The 21,518-nt window shown below is 38.3% G+C and overlaps 2 long non-coding RNA genes across 2 annotated transcripts; both read left to right on the forward strand.

The window, feature by feature from the left end:
- Positions 1-1,356: 1,356 nt before the first annotated feature.
- Positions 1,357-2,666, forward strand: LOC147760563 (uncharacterized). Its single transcript, XR_015330841.1, has 2 exons — positions 1,357-2,034; positions 2,505-2,666. It is a non-coding gene; the product is annotated as an uncharacterized LOC147760563 (long non-coding RNA).
- Positions 2,667-3,133: 467 nt separating this feature from the next.
- On the forward strand, positions 3,134-4,969 carry LOC147760564 (uncharacterized). Its single transcript, XR_015335629.1, has 2 exons — positions 3,134-3,292; positions 3,694-4,969. It is a non-coding gene; the product is annotated as an uncharacterized LOC147760564 (long non-coding RNA).
- Positions 4,970-21,518: the final 16,549 nt, after the last annotated feature.

The following is a 21,518-nucleotide window of genomic DNA, read 5'->3' on the forward strand; positions in this document are numbered from 1 at the left end:
TACTGACGCAGAATTTGCGTTTCAAGTTATAAAATAATCAATCTTTTAAATTATTTAATATTTCAGATGAAATAATCTTCAGAAACAAATCCTCAAAGCATAAACGAATTAGGATAACGAACCATTTTATTATAGCAGTTCCCATTTTTTCTTTAATATAACGCTCTTTTTCCTGTTTTTCCTCAACACGTTTTCTTCCACGGAAGCTTCAAGATACCCTGAGAGCAATTTCTTTTATTAATGTTCGCGACCGTGTTTGAACTTAATTGTTTAAGTATTGATATTTAACGTCATTTACAAATACCAATAAAATAACCCCATGAAATAAATGAGATATATTGAAAAATATGAAAGCCCACCAAGACGAGTTTCATACCTGTTATTACCTGGCTTGGGAATTGCAGCGGTGCATAATTAACAGGTTTGTTGTAAACGAGCTTTTGGTCAACTACAATGCATTTGAAATGCATCAGCAATCAGTAAGTTTGCCAACTGATGACAGTTAATCTGAAAGACTACCAGCTCTTGATATGATCTAAACCACCTGAGGTGACCATGATCTAGAGCATCGCAACTATTGTCACCGAAGTTAGTAAGTAAGTCACGGAAGACCGTCACAGACAAAGAAAGATTGTCAACGAGAGCTGCAATTTTGCTGAATCCCACGGCAACACACCGAGGCATAACGAAAATTCCTCAACTCCGTTCAACACAACTTTCCTTAACTTCTCCGTCTGTATGCACCATGCAGCTCAGTTGAGTCTCATAGACCTTTATCGTGATTGTCGTCACAGTACCACGTGACCCAGATCTGTTGCTTCATTTTTGCATATTGAGGTGAGGTTTACTAAAACGCTTTTTTTTCTACTAATAGATTGTTTTTATAATTTTTAACTGGCGGGGATCGATTAAAACATACCTCTAGTGTATAGATTGAGTGCTGTATCTTCAAAATTCGAGAAATGGATTTTTACATGAACATTGTCCTTTAAATACGCGCTCACGACAGTGGCCTGCGAGAAGTTCACAGCTACCAGTTTAACTGACATCGTGCCTATCACAATTTTGGGGAGAAGGTACATGTACATGTATATGTTGTTCAGAAATTGTCATCAAATTTGACTGTACATTTCGAAGTCATTGCTTAGTACTTATTATTCTTATTATAAAAAAATGATAAATAGAATAATTAAAATAGAAAATAACATGTATGTGTTAATAAGATATTGTAATCAAATTAGCGCACCTCTATCAAACGCCATTCCCTTCGAACAAGTTGACCATTGGTGACAACAGGAACGCCACCATGTGACTATGTATCACTGAAGGTATAAAAGCACGGAATTTTGAAAGTGCGGTCATTCAACAGCGGACTGATGTAGAGCAACAGAAAGGATGACATGTGCTGCGTCCCATATCAAGCAAAAAGGACACGGGAGTTAACTCGCATCTTTCCGAAGCTTTCCCTCATCCTTCGTCAACGCATCGTTCATCGACATAATGTTTCTTGCACACGCAGACGTCTGGACGGTGGATTCGACGTTTCTCTAAGCTGGCCAGCTAAAACCTTCGCTTCTCCGCACGAGGAATCGTCGCTCAGGAATCTTCGCAGGATACATCATCGGCTTTCTGCTGGTCTAGGCTCTATTGTTGTAGTGTCATTGCATTATTCCCACGCGTTTCAGGTTTCTTCTTATTGCAGGTCCAGGAAGCAGACTGCAGAGGGCTGACATAGGTAGGGAAAACTCATTTATCCGTTTTTCTTTCTGCTTACAGAACTCTATTATGGTGATTCTAGATAGAGCTCCCACTGACATCTGCAAGGAGAAGAGGGCCACACCTACACTTTAGATATTACCATCAATCCTTTGTGCCAACGAGTTCTGCCATGGTCTGCCTACAAGGTGGCTGCACTGGGGAAGCGCCCAACGAGTCCTGTCATGGTCTGCCTACAAGGTGGCTGCATTGGGGAAGCGTCCAGCGAGTCCTGCCATGGTCTGCCTACAAGGTGGCTGCACTGGGGAAGCGTCCAAGGTATATGGTGTTTCAATGAGATGGAAAACCCTCAGAGGTAACCCGTGTTATTGGCGAGAGAAATAGACTAAAATATTTTTCATTTGCGGTCTGCCCCATAAGTTTTTCACTTTACTGGCCATTAGGACTACAACTTTCCTAGAGTCTACTGGTCTGTATTAGGATCCAGTGGTTCGAATACAAACGTCAATAAAACTGGATTTGCATTTTAATATTATTATTATTATTATTAACAACACTCTGACATTTTTTTTAGGAACATGAAGTAACAGATACATTAAAACTTGAATAAAATCAAAAGTTCTTTTGAAAACTTATGAAAAAATCTAATGGTTACAACACTAAATTCACACATTGTGAAAAATCGATTTGTCCAGGCAATCATTAGTATGTCACAGTCATTGATTGCACAGAAATGGGGATATGATAAAAAGACTTGGTAATTCAATAAACAAGTGTTACCGTTTTAGAGATCAAAAGAAAAGGAGATGAGATCCTGGAAAATCCCAACGTGAAAACAAAGCTGCTGGACAGCAAGAAGTCGGCGACCTGATAGTGCTGGGTTTGCCTTGGAAGAGACGCTGACTTGAATGCCTACTTCTCACTGATTGGTGAAGCCATCATGTCACAGGTACTCACTGCTGCTCATTAAGATAACAGATATGCGTTTCATAAAAGAAATTAAAGCTAGTCTATAATGGATAAAATTGGAGCAGTCCAGAGTTTTTACTGTAAAGTCAGATTGATTGAAAACAAGCATAATTCTTTTAAAAACTTTTATTTATGCTAAAAAGTTTATTTATATTTTGAGATGAATGAGGTTGATAAGTTTGAAACCCGAGACACTTTCATGAGGCAGCCCACTGTCACTCTAAACGAATTACTTTTATCCTTGACAACCAATCTCATTTTCATTTCAAAGTTCTGGTAGATAGTATTAAAGAGCTCTTAGCCATGCACTGTTATGAAACAGTCTACTGTCATAACAAAAATTATTTCACTCGTCCATTCACCACACTCTTGGGATAAACCACTTTTCAGAGTTGGTACATTGGGGAGGGGTGGGGGAGGTAAAGGCAAAAGCTAATGCTATGTTTCCTTTATATTACTTTTCGTAAGAAGTGCAAAACGAGTGGCAAATGTAATCCTTTCAATCAATCCTTGGCTGGTGATTCCTGCCATGGGAAGGTGGCTGCCTGGGGGAACATCAGAAGCATGCGGTGTTTCACTAAAATGGAAACCTTCCAAGCCGTAAAAGGTAACTCATTTTATTGGGGAGAATAATACACTAAAGCCATTTTTCTTACCTTACTTAACTTTTGAGATAAAGCCCTTAGCCACATTAATTTTACAGCTAACTTTCACAAGGCAGTGTACATTCCCCTTGACCCACTTTATAAGGTTTTTCTTTCCTTTTTTTTATTAAACTTTTTTTAATGAATTTTTTTAAAGCTGCTATTTAGTCTAAAAATTCACACTTTTTAAATAAAAGAAGCGCGTTTGAACTCTGCTCTGATCATGTTAAGAACAAAAAACTTCTGAAACGCCAAAATACTGAAGTGTTAACGGTGTGTAAATACCAGTGACATTCATGTTCTTTGTTGCAATTACTGCAAGCTTTTCATACTTTTGTGTTAACACATTACATTTCATTTGTAGGCCACGGAGGTGCAGTTTTCCAGAAATAATTCCTGAACGCAGACACCAACAATCCTAGCCCAAATGTCCAAGATGTGAAACACTTAATGGCGCTAGCAACGAGCCCCTTTTGCCACTTCCATTGATGATCGGTCGTCCTTGGCAGTCTTGGTTTTTAAAGACGGTTTGTCTGCGAAAAAACTTTAAAGAATGTGGAATGGTAATGAAGAGCGATATACAGAATGTAAGAGGAATACAATCTAATAATGTAGTCAAGTCTATATTGAGAATTTTTGCGGTTCATGGGACACAGATATGGGTCTGGTGTAATTGCATTTAGTAAGTTTTAATTTTTCACTTAAGACAGTGCACCATTTTATTTCAATAGCTTAAGAGAAACTGAAGTTCGGGATGATAGTTCATAATTCCATAAATGATCAGTTGAATAGGATGAATTGTGGTTCTGTGTGAAAATTTTGAGTCTGCCTCTATAGTCATATTTTAAAAAATAAAATTGAATATCCAGATGTTTTATCCACATTCTAAATGCAGATAGATTTTCGCTCACAAAAACATTACCACATAGGCATTACCACCACTTATGGTCGTCTGTTTTATTTCAATCCTAGTGGTGTAGTTATTTTTCAAATTTGTGCTTTTGATGATGTGGAGTTGTTTGTCAGTATAGCTTTTGAGAAGATCATAACCCGTACATTAACCATATCTAACAACCCTCACAGATTTGTAAAATCCGACTTGATGTAAATGCTTTTACATGAAGAGGCTTTACATTGATAGCTTGTGCAAAATCTGTAATGAAATATTTTACGTTGCAGAAAATATTTCATTATGTTTTCGCACAGTCTGCTCCTCGTGTGGGATGGCAGGGTACACACGGTCATCTCTCAAGATAGAGGATCGCAATTTACTTATATTACTAATGTTCTGATTTTCTCAAGTGTTATAGTTGACAGATATATCCAATTCATTAAATATGCACCCTCTTCTCCGGATAAAAAAAATTCCTATTGAAATTTACATGGACGGTCATACAGTGAAATGTGAGATATGAAATATTTCAAAGCAAGCTTGCTTTATTCTTGACTTGTATCATACAGGTAGTTGCGATTTCAGAGCAAAATTACATTTGAGAAACTTCTATTTTAAATTGAGTTACAGTGTATATGTCAAAGTTTAGTTTAAATCATTGAGGTGCTCGAGTTGTAGTCATATAACTTGAGTCTTTGTATGTATTTTTATACTTGGAACTTGAATAAAGTTTTGATGGATACTTTCACTTGTAAAAGGATTGAGTCACTTTATTTTTGTCTTCATCTCCTTAGATAAAGTTGAAGTTAGTCTAGGTTTAATCAAGGAGTTACAACAGAACTTCTTGGTTTAATTATGTTAAGACTGTAGTAAATGCGTCTTAATTGCCTTCAGTACCTTTTTCTGTAGGAATTGGTAAATTCTTGTGCTTCATAATGTGTACCAGTATAGTGTCTATAGAGAATAGTTTGTACTCACAAACTTGCACCATGTTGTCTAAAACGGGACGATATTCTTAAACTTTAAGGCCCCGTGCCAATAAAAACAAAGCTGGAGTTATAATGTTATAAAGGCTGAAGTATCCGGGCGTGGGCACTTTCCCGCCATTCCCCACGAAGCGTTTAGACGGGAAATTGCCCACGGCCCGCAGGCATCGGGTACCAGCTTCCGGCCACAAGACCAGCATTAACGGACTGTTTGCGTTTTGTTGTTAGATGATTGGGACATAAATGGAAAATCTTTTAATAATACTACCATTTATTGATTCATTGCGTTTACGTAATTAATTAGTGATTGCAAAGTGCTTTTGAAATTGAATGTTACTAAATTGCACATAAAATTTGAATAAAAATTATACTCTATAATTTTTCTTTTTCTTAAAAAAAAAAAAAAAAAAAAAAAAAAAAAAAAAAAAAAATTAAAAAAACGGAAGGCCTGTACAGACTTGCAAATTAATTTTAATGGTGTCGCAATGCATCTGCACGAGGCTCGTTTAATCATCAGTCGAAATTATCTTCTTTTCAACTGCCCCTTAGGGGCCGTTCACATGAAAAATCTATTTTCTAAAATCCTATTGGCGGTATCTTGTGATCACGGTCTGTGCCCTGAATGCCCCACGGCGTAATTACTGGCAGCGCGAGCGAGTTACTTCCAAAGCTGTAATTAATTCTCCGCTGCGCTCGGAGGAGATTCTGATACCTTGACGCATGCGCAGTAGTATCTCTAAGCTGTGGAGTTAATCAGTTTAGTTGTGACGACGCGAGCATACAGACGCGTAATATGGCTAGTGGTAGTGCTTGTTTTCAAAGCAACTGCGACCGCCATTTACTTTCTAACTTCCTACTGCGCATGCGTCAAGGTAAGAGAATCTCCTCCGAGCGCAGCCTAGAATTAATTACAGCTTTGGAATAACTCGCTCTCTCTGCTAATTAATTACGCAACGGGATATTCAGGGCACAGACCGTGACCACTGGATACCGCCAATTGATTTTTAGAAAATAGATTTTTCATGTGAACGGTCCCTTAGCTCACTTAATTTAAGATTTCGGTTTCTTTCATAGTTTTGATCGCTATATTTCCAAAAGGAATGCAGCTGTTGGTTCTTTCTTTATCCATGTGATATTTACCAAACACTTTTACACTGCCACCTATTCCATGTCAAATAGATGACAGAACGCTTTTAGAACCATCTTTTTGAAAAACATATGGATTTATACTTATGTGTTGCGTAGAGTCCCATGTTGGCCGCTTAAACCCCTTTGGTCGGTTAAGAAATTGATTTTAATCATTAAAACCAACAAGAATTATACTGACATATATTTCTAGTCAAAAGACGTAAAATTTGTTTCTACTCTTCTTGGTCATTTTTATCATTATAAAGATGATAAGCGCGGCGTAAACTTCTAAAACCGAGGCATATGCACGATTACGATTTTATAAAGGTAAACAAGAAATTATAAACAACCTTAATGTTCGCTCATTTACCAACCATAAATTTACTTTTCTAGTTAACCCTAACAATTTGTCTGAAAAGATGTTTGAATAAAATGTAGGAACAAACACGGCCACGAAAGCTGGTAGACAGTAAGTTAAAGCCCGATTCCCAAGGAGGTCTAAGTTCTTCGGTTTTCTCCCTTTTTAATAAATTTCTGACTGCATTTTGATTTGCAACCTCGTCACAAGGCAACAGGGATGGGCACGTTTTCCAGAAAACCGGAAAACGAGATCTATACGAGACTGTAACACGCAGTCTCTCATTGTTCTCTGGGCTTGGGACCGGCAATGGGGCTCCACCCCCAGGTGTGTCTATTCCTATTTAGACAAAATTTCTTGTTTTTTCCAGCAAAATATTTAATTAACCCTGTGACAAGAGTGAGTGAAACCAGCTTTCGCCCTCGGTCTTTTTAAAGCAATATTCTGATAGAGGCATATATTTGTCCGGATAAACGCCATCGATTATATTATACCACGATTTAAACCGTGTCGACGGTGCTTTATTTAGAGTTGCTGATTGGTAGTATATATGTACGCTATATAATGACAAAAAGAATAAGGATGTTATAGCAACCAAAAGGCTGAAATTATACCAAAATAGTATGTGTTGCGTAGAGTAACCCAGAGCAGAGTCTTTTCCCGAAACCCCTTCCCCAAGGGCCCCATGTACATGCATTTCTGCATTTCATCTAATTATGTATATATAAATACATATAATCATTTATTGATTTTGATAAGTATTTGGTACACTTAACTGGAACAGTCCATTTTGAGAGGCTGACAACTTCATAGCCTGGAGCTGTATTTCTGAAAGGTTGTAACTTACAAATTCTTGTAAAAATTCACGTAAGACCCATAGTTTCGTGAATATAGCCCCTGGATAGGACATTATACAAGAGAGTCCCCTGAATGGAGCCCCTCTGCTCCCCACAGACACTTTTGAAATTAAAATCAACGTCTGCCCAAACATAAGGAAGTGAAGCTGTGAAAGCAAGTAAAAACCCCTGTAGTGTAATAGTTTATCTATATGTTCACCTAGCCAATGCACACTAACTTCATGGGGACTCTTGCTGAATGCAATCAAATAACAGACAAACACCCCTCCTCCTCCTGGTGTTAATACAGAGAAGCTGTTGATTATGAGTCTCAGAGTACATTGGACACAAGTGGAGGAATGTCAGTCTGTTAATCTGATCAGATTCAGCAAGAACACTAGCTAAATTGACATAATTAACTCATTCTGAACAGTTCCATAGTTTTAAATGCCTGTGAAATCTTACCTTTCATTGTCATCACATATTTCATATCCAGTAGTGATACTGATGAACAAAAATTGTGAAAGCTTGTTCTGATAGCTTCCGGATATTATTCATAGCCTTGATCAATATGGGTTGAAAAAAAACGAGTAATGGGTAAAAAGAAAAAGAAAAACCTCTCAGAATAAGCTTTCACACATTTTAGTCATGAGTATCAGTTTTTAAACTAAAAAATATAAGCTGTTTCCATGGTAATGTATGGAAAAAGAATGGAGACTAGAATACCCCCCTTCCAGCTTCTGCCCCCCCCCCCCCCCCCCCCGAACTATTATACAGTGTATTAAAATAATGCAGTCAGCACAATAGGTGAGATGGGGGATACATTTAAGTGTGATGTAAAGGCTTAATTATTCAAAGGGCACTGAACATAACATAGTTTTAATTAATCTACTAAGAATATGTGTGCCTCTGTGGAAGTTTGCTGTGATACATACAAGATGAGTGTGTTTGAAAATCATTGGCCTACATTTAGGAGACATTAGCCTATAGCAATGTGCTAAAGATGGACCCAAATTTTTATTTCTCTTTTTTTTTTAATTCCTCTTAGAAATATTGGGAAGAAAGTAACCAAAGGTACCAATTATTATATTTATATTAATGTTTCATCTAGTCTATAAGTACTGACAATTAAAGAAGATTATTAATAACCAAAACTTTGACCTACCTGGGATTTTTTGAGTAGACAGGAACCTTGCCCGTATTTCAAACTGGTTCAAATCAGGAATATTCTTAAACATGGCCTTGTTCAAATAATAAATTCTTTCATTCCGTTTTGGCCTTTTTTATCAACCAATCATGTGGCTCCCCAGAGGGGGATTCTGAATCTCAGAAGAGGTCGGGGTACTTATAATTAAATGTACTTGGTTAAAAGAACTTTTTGTTCATGTTTTTTTGTTTGTTTGTTTGTTTGTTTGTTTGTTTGTTTGTTTTCACTATTTCACTTTTAAGAAATTAATGAGGCACTTCATAAAACTTAGAAGCATTTGATTTTTATTTTCTGCTGTTGTATGGCTCGTATGTAGGGTAAATTTCAAAGAGCCTGATAAAAAATAGTGGAGGGGATGGAAATGTGTTCTTGGCTAATGGTATGGTTCTTTAGATTTCTCAATTAGATGGATCATTGATATTTTAACAACGAAATAAAACCTGGAAGCAATCAGAACCAGTTGTCAAAAGTGCACAGGGTATATGTACCAGTTGTCATAAGTGCACAGGGTATATGAACCAGTTGTCATAAGTGCACAGGGTATATGTATCAGTTGTCATAAGTGCACAGGGTATATGTACCAGTTGTCATAAGTGCACAGGGTATATGTACCAGTTGTCATAAGTGCACAGGGTATGTTTACCAGTTGTCATAACTGCACAGGGTATATGTACCAGTTGTCATAAGTGCACAGGGTATATGAACCAGTTGTCATAAGTGCACAGGGTATATGAACCAGTTGTCATAAGTGCACAGGGCATATGAACCAGTTGTCATAAGTGCACAGGGTATATGTACCAGTTGTCATAAGTGCACAGGGTATATGTACCAGTTGTCATAAGTGCACAGGGTATATGTACCAGTTGTCATAAGTGCACAGGGTATATGAACCAGTTGTCATAAGTGCACAGGGTATATGAACCAGTTGTCATAAGTGCACAGGGTATATGAACCAGTTGTCATAAGTGCACAGGGTATATGAACCAGTTGTCATAAGTGCACAGGGTATGTTTACCAGTATATCAATTTTGCAACCTTACACATGGAATATGGTAACAATTAAGTATTGAGAAATTTGCTTGTGTCCTTGCAACTACTGATTCAAGTCTACCCCCTGTACCATCCTCACATTACGTTCCAATCAGCTGTTTACATAGGCTGTGAAAAGGTGAATAATTTCAGAGGGAGAAATAAAATAGCAGTTATCACATTCATGTGGGTTGGGGGGGGGGGATTACTTGAAAAGAAACATGATTTGAAATAAAATTGATTTAAATATACCTTTTTTTCTACTCTTTTTAATCCAGAGAAAAAGTAAAAATCAATGTTTCTCTAATGATAATTAATCTCTAATTTTTTTTTTTTTAATAAGATTGATTTTTAGTAGTGTAAATTTTAAATGGTTTCCAATGAGAGTTTATGATTAAAATATTGTAGTCATTTTAATGATTTTAGTATATTAGCCATTATTGTAAGGCGCCTTGAGATAGAATGTAAGGCGCCATATAAGAATCTTATTATTATTATATATTATAGATGATCATATATGTACATCAGACTACATGTACATTAAAGTTTGTTGAAAAATGAGACATGAATTATTTTAATTAAAAAAAAAGAATCAGGCATATTCTCAACCTTAACTCCCACAGGGATACAAGCTGAGGACGAAAGACTTGGAAGTTACATTGAAGGTAGGGAATACCCCCCCCCCCTTAATCACCAATCACCAAGAATTAAAACAGCTCAATCACTAATCACCAAGATATATTCATGCCAATCACCAAGAATTCCTGAATCACATTTCACACAGAATATTGGGCTCAAATAAGGCATCACGCTCGAAAAATAAGGCCAATCACGCAGAACGCAAAACAGCCATTCCACGAAAAAGGGTACAATTCTGAATAATACCTGTCGCAGCTTATTTACAGTAGTAAAAGCATCTGCAATTTAGCTTTTTTTAGCCTTTTTTAGCAGGACCCGATGTGTTCTACTTAAAAAACAACAATTGATATAGTACCACTTGCTTTGACGGGAACCCCGGGGGTCTATATGCCGCAAAAAGCACGATTTCGACGTGTCGCTTCGGTATTATAGCTGATTTGCCACAAGAAAAAGTTTATATTTTCCCGTATTTTAGTGTTTTTAGTGCTCAACTAATTTGAATTCATGTTTCTATTTATCATACATGGTGTTCTCTGTCGAATTTGTTGGTTAGTTACGTCACTGTGATAGTTTAATCAATGTCGCTCAGTAACCCCTAACCTCCGTAACGCTTTTTTAACTCAGTGTAAGAATAAAAGAAAATGCTCTTAAATGGCCTTCCTGTGCATTTTTCAAACTCTTAATACATGAAGTTTAATAAAACAGTGCTATTTTTTAATTTTGAATGTTGCGTTCCATCATAGAGAATGTTAACTCACAAAAGTCGGGGTGTCGCATTTAAGAGCCTAACCTCAGTAACGGACCAAATTTGAAGAAAATGTTGTTTTAGAAAGTTAAAAACAACATTTTTGTTAAGCAAGGACCAACTTCTTCCTAAAAAATTCATTCAATAGTTATGCAAAGTTATCCCGAGGATAAAAACTGAAAAAGAGTGCGTGTCACCTTGCATCCGTTATGCTAACCTCCGTTACCGAAATAAGTTAATTGTTATAAAAATGACTGTTAATACTTCAATACGTTATTTCTGTGGTTTTGTGAGTTAGTTCTGATCATAGAAGTAGTTCTACTTCTATGTTCTGATGTAGTATGCATTCATACGGCTTGCTGTTAAAGACATTACCCCGTATTAATATAGATATAAAATATACATATATAGCTGATAATTCTATCAAGATAAGCTAACCATTTAAGTTTTTACTCGAGTTTGCTATAAAATCGGGGGTAAATCGTGATTTGTTTTTTCAAATTGATTTCCATTTGTCACTTGACGATGCCTTTTTGAACTTATCATTCTGATTTTAAGCGAAATGAGGAGTTTTCAGGACTGTCTTGGCAAGAAAAATGGTACTAGCTGAGATCAGTACTAGCGTACATGTAGCAGACATTATTTTCGCGGGAGACATATGGCGAAATATATTAAGCATTGAAGCAACGCTTGTATTTATCAGGTAGAACTGCGGGGTTATTAGGCCCTATTTTACTGTTTCAGTAGCACATAATAGTTTTTAACATCTTCTAGATGCTTCCAGTAACTTTAAATGGACAATTATCCGCAAACACGTGTCTATTGTCGGCCTACTTGATTGTATACATCAACTTTCTCGGGTATTGTGTTGTTTTTTACTGCCTATAGCTGCGATCATGTACACGTAGGTTTAATGTTTTGTTATTATGTAACGTTTGTCATATCTGTAATACTACAAATTCCGAATTCAGCCTCTAAAGTCTACTTTAAGCTAAGAAATATCAAAACAAATATGATCGCTATTAATGACCTAACCTCCGTTACGAAATTGCTCATTTTTCATTTGAACATTGGATATGTGTGTGCTCATTGATCAATGCTCATATCATAATAGATTGATTGCACTTTGTTCATAAACAAATAGAATGATAAAAAAGAAAGTCTGTCCCCAATGATTAATAAAATATTTAAATTGGAATATCTCAGGCTTTGTATTTATAGAAAACGAGCCACTTATTATCAATGTGTTTGCACCGCATTTTCTATAATTGAAGAGAAATCTTAAATGGGCAATAATATTTTGAATACATACAAAATCTTAATAATTGAATCAAATATGGAGCCTGTGACCTTTGGCATGATTGAAATATAAGCTAATTTAGATGTTACCTAACCTCCGTAACGAAAAAAATACTGTACCATGTTTACACGTGCATATTTCTTTAAATATAGTAATGGTGTGGGTTAAAATTCTTCTACTACTCTCTGAATACCTCTTCATCAAAATAATATAAAAAGTTTTCCAGTTTTGCAAAGTTCATATCACTGCATTTCTTGTTTTGGAATTGTACCCCTTTTCGTGGAATGGCCGAAAAGGTATTCCCTACCCTGTTTACTCACTCATTTCAAGCTCTTCACATTGGTGACACATTGGTCAAGTCATGCAGATAAAGATAATAAGGGATGGGGGGGGGGGGGGGGCAGGGATAGGGCGTGGTGGCAGCAGGGGTCGGATGTGGGGGCGGCAGGGATAGGGCGTGGTGGCAGCAGGGGTAGGATGTGGGGGGGGCAGGGATAGGGCGTGGTGGCAGCAGGGGTAGGATGTGGGGGGGGCAGGGATAGGGCGTGGTGGCAGCAGGGGTAGGATGTGGGGGGGGCAGGGATAGGGCGTGGTGGCGGCAGGGGTAGGATGTGAGGGGGGCAGGGATAGGGCGTGGTGGCGGCAGGGGTAGGATGTGGGGGGGGCAGGGATAGGGCGTGGTGGCAGCAGGGGTAGGATGTGGGGGGGGCAGGGATAGGGCGTGGTGGCGGCAGGGGTAGGATGTGAGGGGGGCAGGGATAGGGCGTGGTGGCGGCAGGGGTAGGATGTGGGGGGGGCAGGGATAGGGCGTGGTGGCAGCAGGGGTAGGATGTGGGGGGGGCAGGGATAGGGCGTGGTGGCAGCAGGGGTAGGATGTGGGGGGGGCAGGGATAGGGCGTGGTGGCAGCAGGTGTAGGATGTGGGGGGGGGCAGGGATAGGGCGTGATGGCGGCAGGGGTAGGATGTGGGGGGGCAGGGATAGGGCGTGGTGGCGGCAGGGGTAGGATGTGGGGGGGGCAGGGATAGGGCGTGGTGGCAGCAGGGGTAGGATGTGGGGGGGGCAGGGATAGGGCGTGGTGGCGGCAGGGGTAGGATGTGGGGGGGGGCAGGGATAGGGCGTGGTGGCAGCAGGGGTAGGATGTGGGGGGGGCAGGGATAGGGCGTGGTGGCAGCAGGGGTAGGATGTGGGGGGGGCAGGGATAGGGCGTGGTGGCAGCAGGGGTAGGATGTGGGGGGCAGGGATAGGGCGTGGTGGCAGCAGGGGTAGGATGTGGGGGGGCAGGGATAGGGCGTGGTGGCAGCAGGGGTAGGATGTGGGGGGGGCAGGGATAGGGCGTGGTGGCGGCAGGGGTAGGATGTGGGGGGGCAGGGATAGGGCGTGGTGGCGGCAGGGGTAGGATGTGGGGGGGGCAGGGATAGGGCGTGGTGGCAGCAGGGGTAGGATGTGGGGGGGGCAGGGATAGGGCGTGGTGGCGGCAGGGGTAGGATGTGGGGGGGGGGCAGGGATAGGGCGTGGTGGCAGCAGGGGTAGGATGTGGGGGGGGCAGGGATAGGGCGTGGTGGCAGCAGGGGTAGGATGTGGGGGGGGGCAGGGATAGGGCGTGGTGGCAGCAGGGGTAGGATGTGGGGGGCAGGGATAGGGCGTGGTGGCAGCAGGGGTAGGATGTGGGGGGGCAGGGATAGGGCGTGGTGGCAGCAGGGGTAGGATGTGGGGGGAGGGGGAGGTGGGAGGGCAGTCCAAAGGCAGTGGGGGTTATTGAAAATTGGGACAAACTGTCTTTTTCCTCAAAAAAAAGGACCACCCTGAATCAAAATGCATATCCAATTGTTTAATATTTCTTTGTGAAGAGGTTAAAAAGTCTATAGACTTTTTTAGAAGAAAAGATCATGCCCCCCTCCTTTGAGATTGCTGTCTGCAGGCTTTTACAGCTTCTTTTAAACAAAAGAGAGCAAATTCATCTTAGCATGTTCATTTATCAAAAATGGAGGAGAGCAAGAGAACTGATGTAAGGTCATGGCTGGTATGCTAAAGTGATCAGATGATTTAATTGTAAAGGTGGCTTCCTCCATCATCTTGTATAATGTATCAACATGCAATTGAGTTGTCAGTGCTCACGTCATACTGAGGCACCTAATTACGTCTTTAAATTGAGAACTGCACTGTTTGTTGAACATGATATGTTTACAAAGCCCCTAGGGGAAGGTAAAACATTGCTGGGGAATCCAAATGTTTCCACATGGAGTTTTGTTATTTAGTGTTTGTTGTGAGATGGAGGGATGAGATTGATGTCTTTACTTATGGTTGGTTAAGCACAGAGATTACATTGTCCTTCACTGAGGACACGTTATTCATTTTTCTGGTGTATCTCATGACAGATTTTATTTGTTCTGTGAAGTTGGCATTGGGCAATCGGGAATTGCTTTTTTTTTGTCCTATATATATATATATATATATATATATATATATATATATATATATATATATATATATATATATATATATATATATATTTTTTTTTAAACCACTGAATGGCAAGCACAGCATTGAGGATGGGGTTAATAGCAAGGCCCATGCACACCTCCAGGCTACTGTGCTTGAACATTACACATATAAAACAAGCATTTAATATACAGTACAGAGCATGATCAGAGGGTCATATGCACTCGTGCACATATGCATGCAAAAGTGTAGAGGACTATACATGTATATTACACTCAAACAGGCATTTATAGACACTGCATATATTAATACAGCGTATACACACTCATACACAGGTATACGCATACAACTACTGTCCTGCATTGGCAGTACATTATATTACTTACACACATAGTATATGACCAGAGATCCACATACTCATATACTGGTACTTCACAACAATTGGCACACATACCCAGCACATCAATATACTGTACATATACAGACACGCATGCACTGTGTAGATCAAGATGATTGATCTCAAGGTAAAAACTTGAAACCCACAAGTGGAGAAAATTGTACATACCAGGTGAGAGCACCTGCACCAAGCCCCCCCCCTCCACCCCCATTCTCTTACAGACACACCCTTCACCCCACCTTTAGTGACCAAAAATATAAAGAGAATGCCTGAGGATAGTTTGATTTATTAACATTGACAAGAATTCAGTGAGGAAATGTAATACATCAATGTGATTGGATAAAAACAACAGTCAGAACATTGAAATGGTTGCATGGACAACATTGAGAGTAGGCTGCCTTTCGATTACTTATGTGAGCCCTATTTTGCTAACTTAGGTACCTTTACAAATTCTCAATAGTGTTCCTATTATACATTTGTGCTAAAGTCAGTGAACTGTGCAATCAATTCTTAATTATCTGTGTTGATTGTGTTGTTGTTTGTGTTGATATTGTTAATCTATGCTGCATTATCCAGTATTACATTGATGCCGCTCATTTTATATTATGTCAGGCACGTATGGGGGGAGGGTTGAATGGATTCCCCTCAAAAAAAGTGTACGTTATGATGAAGAAATGCATTATTCTGACTGGGGTTAAATTACGGTTGGTAAATAAAGTTTTCTTTTAAATTTTACTGCCCTCTTTTGATTTTTTTTCTCTCTTTTGTTTCGCTGTATGTTCTTTGTAGGTCTGTTTATGAGTGAGTCAAGGTTGTCACGCTTTCTCTGTCAAAGTCAAATATTTCTGTCAATGTCATATGTTAACTGTTTATGTACTGGTATTTGACCCATGAATTATGGCGATTGAGACCCTTTTCTGTTTGCAGTTATTTGTGTGTGATTTAAGCCAGTAAATGTAATTCTTAATATTTTTCTATATTCATTAAATAAATTATATATATATATATATATATATATATATATATATATATATATATATATATATATATATATATATATATATATATAATTATAATAAATAAATAAATAAATAAACAAGAGACATGCAATAACCCCGACTCCGAGTTTCACGGGCATACCCAGAAGGTATGCCCGATCGTCAGGAGGTTTATTTGAAAAATATATGTATCAATTTGTGTGTGTATGTGTGTGTTTAAGCATGACAGTTGCATATTTGGCTACATTTTCCTTGCCTGTAATCATCTAACATAAAAACACATCATTACACATTTAAATTAAAAAATTCTCCTGACAAACTTTCAGATTCCTTTTTGCTGTTGATTCACTTCAAACATTGACAGTATTTTATTGAAATAAACCTCATCAGTTGTTATAAATTATAGCTGATTAATTGATTTATAATGGGTGGTCTCTGCAATCATATCAAGTTTAATTAATAACCATTGATAAACTTTCAGTTATAAATTGATTTCAGGGAGTGCGTTCAATCACTCATAGTTGATCATCATGGGTTTCTCCATTACCTGGATATGGGTTATTAATTTTGATTAATTAAAAGGTAATCTTTATGGTAATTTTTGCACCAAAATGCAATTTTCCCCTACTCATGGTTGATCCATCCCTGCCCTCAATGTTTTGTACCATTTTGAATTGAATAACATTAATTTTTCAAAACAGCAGGATTGATTTAGACTACTTTATCTTCCTAACATTTAAGAAGGAAATGTCAGCATCGTTTACTTTTATTTGCAGGATTTTAATTTTTTTAAAGTAATGTTTCTGAAGGAGGGGAGGGAATCATTTTAATAAAAAATTAAAATTTTTATTTATCTGGGAAAGTTTTAGAGCTTTGCAGCATATTTACACATGAACATAAAACTTGGTGTCTAATATGTACAGTATGCTTTTATTATTTATATAATTACTTGTAATTCTGATAATTTCATTTGTAAACATCACTGAGACGGTAGTGTAGTGCGCTTTTTAAGAAACTTTTAGTCAATATTATTATTATTATTATTATTATTATTATTATTATTATTACAAACTCTCACTTTCGTTCTCTTTGTTTTTGTTTTGTTTTTTTTTTCATTTCAGATAAAATATGAACATTACAAATATAGTACTTCCATCCCCCACCCACCTCACCCCATCCCCATTATCTGGTGTCATTTCTTCTGAATCTATGCTTCTTGCTCTCTGATGTTTCTGTCATGATTTCATTTTTATCCTGTCATATATTCTGTTAATTTCTCTACTGAATCTAGACTCCTTTTCCTGAGACCCTTCTCATTTCCATATACAATAATAACCAAATTCTATGTGGAAATAGTGCAATAACAATACAACTCTGCAAAGCATCTTCAATACTGCACAGATACAAGTCCCTGTTTTAATTGATATATTTCACTTTGTATATTTGCAGGAGTGCTTGACAGCAGAGAAATGTGCCCCGTATCTCCTGTGTCGCGGTCTGGTGAGGATACGTTGTTATCAGGAGCTGAGCCGTGTCATAGCACATTTGACCAGAGTGGGGTGGATCAACTTCGGTATCATCTCTCCCCCGCCAGACCTCGCTGTGTTACCTGACAGGCACAAGGTGAATTTTTGTTTGTTTGTTTGTTTGATTTAAGTATAAAATAAAAAGTGAAATCAGATTTTAAAGTTCACATTTCTTATTTTCCATGGACCTTTTTTCATAATTCAAAATACTTCAGCTAGTATACATACATACACTGCACATGTTCATTTTGTTCAGTTCACTGACTTTTTTTATTCACTAATATTAATTGATTTAATTGTTTTTCTGTCTTGCATATTTCATTTTCCAAGCTCCTTATTGTCATGAATAACTTGAGTGTAAACTTGTCTGCTATTTCAGCCAGAAGTTATAGTAATTGGGGCAGGAGCTGCTGGTCTTGGCGCAGCCAAACAACTCAAAAACTTTGCTGCCAAGGTACTGCTGATGCTGACCTATAAGAATCTGATGAAAAGGAGGGGGGGTCCAAAAACAAAAATCTAGAAAAAAGGACCTTTTACTTTGGATTTTATGACATGAAGAGGATTTTAATTTTAGGACCAAATAGAACTGAAAACCCTTGTCAAACATACTATACCTCTGTTAACGCAATGAAGTTGGATTGATTGATAATATTTTAACTGTTACAGTGATTTCTCATAATTCTGACAATATAACATATTTGATCAGTTATTTTATATGAAATGTAAGAATAGAATTTAACTTCAGTGGATCATATGTACATCAGTTACCCTGTATAACGTGGGGATCGATTGCTTATTTATTTATTTATTACTACACCCAGGGTGAAATGTCAGAATAGATTATAACTTCAATGCATCAGGCATACATGGATTATGCCATAGGATTTATTTATTTATTTATTTATTTATTTATTTATTTATTTATTTATTACTACCCCAGGTGTGCATCCTTGAGGCTGCTGACCACATTGGTGGACGTGTTTGGGATGACCAGTCACTAGGGGTGTGTGCTGGACGAGGGGCCATGCTTTTGATTTCTGACTACCTTATAACTTACAATGAGTGTGTCAACAATGAAGTAGCTGTAACAAAAATTTGTGAGTTTAAGCTCGCATATTGGGCAACTTTGGCTTACTGAGTACCTTATAACTTATAATAGAGTGTGTCAACAATAAAGACAGCATTTCTTTTGTATTTTTGGGCAACTTCAACTTACAATAGACTGTGCAAACATCCACGCCTGGTGTAGAGTACTTAATTAAGAGGACTGATCATTAGTTTTACCTCCATACTCAGTGTACATTTTAACAATATCAACCATGTCTCGATATTTTAAACTGAGCGAAAGCTTTCTGCTTAGCGTCTGTCTGAATAAGTATCAGAAACCTATAGTTGTGATAAGTGAATTGCGATCATGCAACAAACTTAGATTCTCTGCAGAAGCTTGGGAAGTATTGAAATCTACAATACCGAACACTGAATCATCGATGAGTTCCTTACATGAATCGAACCCCATATGGATAGAGAACAATGGTGTTAGAGTAACGATCCACGACTACGAACCGAGTATCACTATATGCTACAACCCTTACAAGAAGACATCTCGGCCACAATTTGAGGTAGAGATAGATCGTGCTACGTGGAAAACTTTGGTATGTAAAATACCTGAGATTGATGAAAGAATTAGGGTTTTAGCAAGTCCTCCGATCGCTGTGCCTAGTGTTGCAGTCGTTAAAATGAATGAGAGAGATGTAACAGAGGACATTGCTCTCGTTCGCCTTCTCTATATCAAGTTCATAGCCAGAGAAATTTCAAGATTAGCCGCCAAGTACTGTACCGGGTGCGTTTCTGACCATCCTTCGCAAAAACATCATATGGATGGATGCATGGCTGAGTGGGATTGCTCCGTGCGTACCTATTTTGACGACGCCAAGGACAACATCACACATCAAAAGATTCTTCGGGGGTATAAAATAGTGAGAGAGAAACAGAATGAGTATGAAAACCCATACGTGTTATCCGTGATAATGTCTGTACCAATGTTAGAGGATTTTCTGCAGGATGTCTCTAATGAGAAAGAACTGTGGGTCCCTGATACCGAGATAGCTAAACTTGCATATGATGCATATGACACTGTGAACAATGACATTTAAATGAACAAAAAAAAAAAAAAAAAAAAAAAAAAAAAACTCTCAGCAAGTGACTGTTTACATACTGTATGTTACTTTTATTAGAAAGAGAAAAACTGTCAAATCGCATATATCTTTGCTTTTCATAAAGGAAGAATATTTATGTTAGTTGTATTCACTGAATAAAATGTACACACACTGGACAAAAGAAGTGTCACCCCCTAACTCAGAGTAATAAAAGTAGGCAGATCTAGGGTAATTATAATGCCTGGTCTACTTATAATGTGACTAATGAGTATAAAACCGCTGTACCATGGGATTGTATTGTTGGTCTTGTAAATGTACAGCAAATGTTATTCCTGTCTTCCTCCAATATGGCAAGATACAGGCAATTATCTAACGGTTATAGGTGCAAGTTATTAACCTGAAGAGGCGGAATATAAGCAATGTCATTATATCGATACAATTGAATTGTTTAGTCAGAACCGTGCAGAGGGAAAAGTACTGGCCGTGAAGACCGACGACTGATTTTGATGTCCAGGTTGTCAAAGTTCGACACTGCTTGTCAGTTGACAACACAGTGGAAAAATTTCACACATAAGAATGTGTATGTGAAAATTGCTAGGCGTCGGTTACATGCTCATAGAGTGTACAGCAGGGTAGCAAGACTGAAAACTCTTATATCGTTACAAAACAGGCAACGTAGAGTGAACTAGGGTCAACAGGATCTGGAACTGGACAGCCCATGACAATTGTTCCTATATATATTTTTTTCTGATGAGTGTCGCTTTGGTCTGACCTCTGATGACAGACGGGTACGATGCTGGCGAACTGCTGGTAAAGCATTTGAACCACATGTACTGAATTTTCGAACCCGGAGCAGCATATTCATCATGGTGTGGGGCTGCATCAGCATCCATGGGATGAGCGAATTGATTGTGGTTGATGAAAACATGAATCACTAGAAATATATCGATGTTTTGGAGTCAGGCTTGCTACCATCTATTACTTACATGTTTGGTGACAGGAATTATCCATTTGTTCACCAGGATGACAATGCTCCTTGTCACAGGCCAAGAGCAGTTGATGATTGGTTTGACCAACAGGGCATTCGCAGGGTGATGTGGCCTGCCCAGTGTCCGGAAGCAAACATAATAGAAAATGTGTGGAATGATATGTCAAAACTTTTGACAAATGCCCGTCTAACTAGCAGAGAAACTCTGTTATATTCAGTGTTTCATGCTTGGGCCAGCATAAGCCCTGAACGCAACAGACAATTATATGAATCCTTGCCTCGTAGACTGGCACCTTTTATTAGGTCACGTGGCAATGCCACTAATACTAATTTTGGACTTGAAACTGCATATTTTGGTAGAATGTATATTTTGTTCTCATTTTGTGATTCTTTGAGAAATTTGATGTTAATAAAATGATACCAGGAGCATATCATTCCACAGTCATTTATCTCCCTCATAGTGTTGGCTCAGTAGGGGTGACACTTCTTTTGTCCAGTGTGTGTACATATTTCTATGTATGAATAACCATGTAAATAATGACAAAATGTTTTGTATTATTACCT

This window comes from Lingula anatina, chromosome 8 (genome assembly GCF_051362555.1).
Source record: "Lingula anatina isolate TDL-2025a chromosome 8, LinAna3.0, whole genome shotgun sequence".
Taxonomy (NCBI): Eukaryota; Metazoa; Brachiopoda; class Lingulata; order Lingulida; family Lingulidae; genus Lingula; species Lingula anatina.